A 6,403-nucleotide genomic window follows, 5' to 3' on the forward strand; every position below is an offset into this window, starting at 1 on the left:
AAAATGGAAGAGAAGTAAACAAAAATGAAATGACAGAAAAAAATAAGGAAAACAAAGAACAAGATAAAAGTATGGATGCAGAGATACTCATTGATACTACATATGAGGCAATAAAGCAGCATACCTACGAAGAAATAAATTACGATATGACAACAGAAAAGCAAATCCCGAAGAGGCTCTACCCAGATCTACACAATGACGGGAAAGAGGAAAAAAAATATACAAGAAAGACAAAATCTGCAACCTTTTGAAAAGAGGGAATTGCAGATTTGGAGAAAGATGTTACTACAAACATCCTAAGGTATGTCAAAACTATGAAAAATATATGGTAAATGTGCATACTTAGATGGCTATGGGGATGATTGCAGAGATCTGCATCCAAAAATATTGTAAAAACCTAAAAGAAGGAAAAGGATGTAAGTTCGACAAAAAATGCAAATATATGCACCTGTAGCCATGAATCATAATCAAATAAATAACCAACCAAGTAATAAAATCAAAATAAGAAATAAACAAATAAAGAGAGAAATCAAGAATATCAGGTAAAAGAGAAAAGCAAACCACAATGAGATATGCAGAGGTGTCAGCAAAAAATTTCAAAGCATCAGCTCCGAAATTCTACTCAAGAGATAATAACTGTATTTATTATGCAAGAGGATATTGCAGAACGGAGAAATTGCAGATTCAGACACAAAATGAATAATTATGATGAAGGAAGATCAAATATTGGATGGAGAGTTGGATTTTTTTAATGTCAGAATTTCTGGAAATGAAAAAAAGAACAACATACCAGAACAGGAAAGAGACATGGGAAAATCCTTATACTACCATTATTAAATGAAGGAGAAAACCACGCAAACCATCATAGTGATGAATGCGCAGGGTTTAGTTACGAGTAACTCAAAAAGAAAAATAGAGTACTTAGAAGAACTAACCCAAAATGAAAAGAAAATAGATATAATGAATATAAGTGAAACCTGGTATTCCCAAGAGACTGGGAATGATGATCAAATAAAAGGGTTCCAAACTTATAGATCAGATAGAAAAAATAGGAATCAAGGGGGAACCGCCAATATATGGGAAAGACAAAAAAAACAAGGAAAAATATATGAGAAATATAGTAACTCAGAATGTGAAACTAATAGCGGTAGAATTTGAATCTGAAAATTGATGAACATAGTAATATATAGACCTCCTAATACTAAAGAGTTTGACTTAATAATTGAAAATTGGATGATATATGTAGAAATCACAAGGACTGGACTATTCTCCTATCTGGTGACTTCAACTTTCCTTTCGTAGAATGGAAAGAACGAATAGGAGATTGTGGATGTACTTATACATATAAAAAAGAGAGTAATAGTAGTGCAGAAGATAAGAGGCAATTTGAAAAGCTATTAGATATGCTACTAGAATACAACATTCAACAAATAAATCACCTGCCAACAAGAAAGGAAAATACTTTAGACCTAGTATTTGTGAACGAGATGAATTATGTTAAAGAAATAATAGTTTATAATGCGAGTATTTCAGACCATAATGTCATAGAATTAACAGTTCATTCCAAAGCAGGTGAAAATAGAGATAAGCAAGAAATGAAAAAGTGGGAAGGATATGGAAAATACAAACTTCTACAGTAAAATATAAAATGGTCGAAATTAATAGAAGAATTAAACAAGATTGGGATAACATTTTCGTAAGTGATGACATAAGGGTAAATACGGAGATATTATATAAAATATTGGAGAAAATAGTGAATAAATATATACCGAAGAAGAAAAGTAAACATCATTCATGCATACCAAGAGACAGAAGGATCTTGTTCCAGAAAATCAGAAAGTGGAAAAAAGGTCTTGCAAAAGAAAAAAATGCATGGAAAGTTATAGAACTAAAAAGTAAGATAGAAAATGCAGAACAAAAGATTATACAATCAAAAGAAAATGAAAACGGGACTTGGAAGAAAAAACCCTATTAAATATCAAGCAAAACCCCAAACTATTATACTCATATGCGAAGAAGATGAATAAAAGAAGAATAGAAATAGGCCCTCTTGAGAATTGAAGGGAGATTAACGAATGAAAAAAAGGAAATTTGCAACATACTGGCAGAACGATATAAGAGAAGAATCACCCCTAGAATAGATAATGAAGATAATGATATAGAAGTAAGGACGAAAATAGTGAATATTTAGCTGACATAGAAATTAATGAAGCTGATATTGTGCAGGCAATTAATGAAATTAAAAATGGAGCTGCTGCAGGGCCGGATGGAGTCCCTGCTATTTTGTTAAAGAAAGTAGTTCATTCTATCGCAAAGCCACTTGCAATATTATTAAGACAAAGTGTAGATACAGGCAAGATTTATGATGAGCACAAAATTATCATATATCACCCCTGCCCATACTTTCAAAGTGGATCAAGACTAGAGGCAAGAATTATAGGCCTGTGAGTCTAACATCACATCATTATGAAAGTGTATGAAAGGGTAATGAAGAAAAATATTATGAAACATTTAATAAAAAATAATTTGTTTAATATAGGACAACACGGTTTCGTACCCGGAAAAAGTACACAAACCAACTGTTAGTCACCGTGAGAACATATCAAAAATATGAAAAGCGGAAATGAAACAGATGTGGTTTATCTAGACTTTGCAAAAGCTTTTGACAAAGTAGACCATAATATATTAGCAAAGAAAATTAGAAAAAAACACAATCGTAGATAAAGTAGGAAGATGGTTAAAAGAATTTTACACAACAGAAAACAGATAGTTATTGCAAACGATGAGAAATCGGATGAAACCAAGGTAATATCCGGTGTGCCACAAGGTACGGTGCTAGCTGCAATATTGTTTGTTATTATGATTGAAGACATAGACAGTAATGTTAAGGATTCGGTGTAGTGAGTAGTTTCGCTGATGACCAATAATAAGTAGAGAAATTACTTGTGATAAGATAGGAACGCTCTACAAAGAGACCTTAACAAAGTATATGATTGGGCAGAGGTAAATAGGATGGTATTTAACTCTGATAAATTTTAATCAATAAATTATGGAGACAGAGAAGGAAAGCTATATGCATATAGGGGACCTAATAATGAGACAATCACAAATAAGGAAGCAGTTAAAGACCTTAGTGTGATGATGAATAGGAACATGTTATGCAATGATCAAATAGCAATTCTGTTGGCAAAATGTAAAGCAAAAATGGGAATGTTGTTACGGCACTTCAAAACAAGAAAAGCTGAACACATGATTATGCTTTATAAAACATATGTTCGTAGTCCACTTGAATATTGCAATATGATATGGTACCCACACTATCAAAAGGATATTGCACAAATAGAGAGTGTACAAAGGTCCTTTACAGCTAGAATAGAAGAAGCTAAGGACCTAGACTACTGGGAAAGACTACAATCCTTAAAATTATATAGTCTAGAAAGGAGAAGAGAACGCTACATGATAATTCAGGCATGGAAACAGATAGAAGGAATAACAGAAAATATCATGGAACTAAAAATATCAGAAAGAGCAAGCAGAGGTAGATTAATAGTGCCCAAAACTATACCAGGAAAAATAAGGAAAGCACACAGGACATTAATCCACTACGCACCAGCATCGATAATGCAGCGTCTATTCAATGCGTTGCCAGCTCATCTGAGAATATATCAGGAGTGAGCGTAGATGTGTTTAAGAATAAGCTCGACAATATCTAAACTGCATCCCAGACCATCCAAGATTGGAAGATGCAAAATATACCGAAGATGTACTAGCAACTCTCTGGTAGACATTAGGAGGCGCCTCACACTGAGGGACCTGGGGCAACCCGAACGAACTGTAAGGTCTGTAAGGTCTGTAAGGTCTCTCTGGCGTGACTCGCAACAAAATCTTCGCTCAAGTAAATTCGCCACAAACAAACACAAGGAACATGAACAACAACAAAAAGGTAAAAAAAATATAAAAGATATAGAGAAGAAAATAAGAAAGAAAACTCGAAAATACACTCACATCTTCATACGACTGGAAACCAAATTCATATACACACCGTGAATATGCGTGAACTGCGAAACACTTCAATATGTCGAAAATTAAACTTTTCCCCTTCACGTTTTAAAACTATTATTCCAGAACCCCAAGACGTTGATACTGACTTAGCCTGAGAGACTAACAGCTTCCCTCTGTCCGACTAATTGAATCAACAAAAAGAGCCCTGAATTGCCTGTGACATGATTAATAACCCCTTTTTCCTACCAAAAAAGAAAAGACCCCCTCTATCTAACTGGTCACCCATCTCTTCGGAGCGTACCTACAGCTTATAAAATATATAATAAGCCTCTTAAACCGCCTGCCACCACTGTTACTACCCCCCTGTTCACTAAACTACACAAACTGGAAACTCCTACCTGCTGTCAATAGTGCCCTCTGTCTGCAATCATGTCATTAGGCTATTAAGATCTCGTAAGTACAAAAATATACTATTTATTACCCAAAGCAGTTGATTATAAAATAGGACAAAATGATTAACAAGTCATAATGGCAGAAACCCCAAAACTGCCCATAAAGAAACCAGTAAGTTAACATTCTACCCTCCTGACTAAGAATTCATTCCCAGACCTAAAATGTCAATAAGTTCATCGTATTAGTCAGGTTAGAGATTCCCGTCTCTAAATTAGCCATGGAATAGGACCCATCTGTAATAGATATGATAATGAATAAAAGATAGATTACTCACATCACTCTTTTCAAAGTATTCACGTAAAGAGAGTATTTCACACCTCTCTCTTTTTCAAAGGTAACGGTTTTCTAAGTTTTTACAAAATATGTCCTACCTTTATGATGGGGCTTTGTCTCCCGACACTCGGCGTGTAACACCTCTTAGCGTTCACCTAAAGGAATGTGACTTTCGCAAGTGCCTTGGACTATTAGGCCTGTAACACCCGTACAAAAGAATGTACATGCCTTACAACCGGGTGAGTGATCTCTCGGTTAAACTGCTTGCGTATTCAAATTCCTTTCTCATGTAAGCTGCCCCTACAGCTCAGCCTGTCTCCAAGCGAGAAGTGATATGTGACTTCACTTAACATTACATAGTACATCACATTGGCATTTTAAACATATTATTAATCATTGTCCTCTTTCATCTGACACACATATATATATTATATATATATATATATATATATATATATATATATATATATATATATATTTATTTATTTTTGGATTTTAATCTGCAATTTTTTTCTTATGGAATGTTTGCTCACTGTACCAAGAAATAAATAAATAAATGAAATAAAATAAAAATTAGTTCACTGTTAAATCATAATCCTAAGGACATGAAAATCTTAACTTTGATTGTGATGGCAGAGAAGACCGAATGTCTCCACCCAGACCTTGACCTCCCAAGGTGATCTGAGGGAGAGAAGTTCATTATCTCTGCCCAGGAGACCTTGGCCCTACCAGATGATAGGAGGCAGAGAGCTCCGATTGCCTCCATTCCAGGACCTGGCCTCCCAGGCCATCGGAGGCAGAGAGGGCAAGGTCCTGGACGGAGACGATCAGCTCTCCCTGCCTCCAGTCGCCTGGGAGGCCAACCGCCCTGGATGGAGACGATTGGACCTCTCTACTTCCGATCACCTGGTAGGCCAAGGTTTCTGGAGAGAGACTTGGACTCTCTGCCTCCGGTCGCATGAAAGGCCAAGGCCCTGGACGGAGACGATGTGACCGCTATGCCTCCGATCACCTATGAGGCCATGGTCCTGGGCAGAGATGATCGGCCACCTCTCTGTCTCCGGTCGCCTGGGAGGTCAAGGGTCCTGGATGGAGAGTATCGACTTTCTCTGCATGCAATTGCCTGAGAGGACAAGGTCCTGGACGGAGATGATCAGCTCACGCTGCCTCTGGTTGCTTGGTGTGCAAGGCCCTGGACATACCAGGCAACCAGAGGCAGAGTGAGTTGATCATCTCTGGACAAGGTCTCCATCCAGGACCTTGTCCTTCCAAGTGATTGGAGGCAAAGAGGACAGATCATCTCTGTCCAGGGCCTTGGCGTACCAGGCAACAGAGGCAGTGTGAGCTGATAATCTCCATCCAGAACCTTTTCCTCTCAGGCAATTGCAGGCAGAGGAAGCCGATAATTTCCATCTAGGAGCTTGGCCTTCCAGGCCATGGGAGGCAGAGACGGGGTCAATCTTGGCAGTCCAGAACTACTCCTCCCAGGCGATCAGAGGCAGAGGGATGATTGTCTCCATCCATCAGCCCTCTCTGCCTCTGATTGCCTGGGAGGCCAAGGTTCTGGACTGCCACGATTGGCAGTCTCTGGCTCCAATGGCCTGGAAAACCAAGGTCCTGGATGTATGTATGTATGCACGTATATAATATGCGCACACACAAACCTCTTTTTCTA

This window comes from Macrobrachium nipponense, chromosome 6 (genome assembly GCF_015104395.2).
Source record: "Macrobrachium nipponense isolate FS-2020 chromosome 6, ASM1510439v2, whole genome shotgun sequence".
NCBI lineage: Eukaryota > Metazoa > Arthropoda > Malacostraca > Decapoda > Palaemonidae > Macrobrachium > Macrobrachium nipponense.